The sequence below is a fragment of the Mauremys mutica genome, unplaced genomic scaffold (assembly GCF_020497125.1).
Source record: "Mauremys mutica isolate MM-2020 ecotype Southern unplaced genomic scaffold, ASM2049712v1 Super-Scaffold_100355, whole genome shotgun sequence".
Taxonomy (NCBI): domain Eukaryota; kingdom Metazoa; phylum Chordata; order Testudines; family Geoemydidae; genus Mauremys; species Mauremys mutica.
In genome coordinates, this window is record NW_025423322.1 from 407,082 (window position 1) to 407,474 (window position 393).

Below are 393 nucleotides of genomic sequence, written 5' to 3' on the forward strand. Positions count from 1 at the left end.
GAATGATGTACCCTCACTGTTTGCTGCCTGTACCTTGAACTCACCCACAGTATAGCCCGCATTGGGGACATGACAGACTGTGTATATGTATATGCAGTCCAATACCCAAACGCTAATATCCCCCTACAACCTGTATGTTACCCCCAATGACACAATAACTGATGCTTCAAACACTATGTATTGTTTATTTTTAAATATTCTCCAATAAATTTTCAAATATTCTCTAATAAACTTTAAATCTGTTCTTATCAGTTTAATCTCTGATATGTCCTTGATGTGAGGGCTGTATATTAGCTTAATTTTTGAAGCAGGGGGGGTTAGAACAGAAGCTTGCTTTGTCTGCCCCATGCATCGACCTGGTATTGCAGTGCTACCAGGAACGGTGTATCTCCT

General features: G+C 39.9%; 1 non-coding gene across 1 annotated transcript; it reads left to right on the forward strand.

The window, feature by feature from the left end:
• Window positions 1–204: 204 nt before the first annotated feature.
• Window positions 205–393, forward strand: LOC123361055. The gene has a single exon (XR_006576106.1). It is a non-coding gene; the product is annotated as a U2 spliceosomal RNA (small nuclear RNA).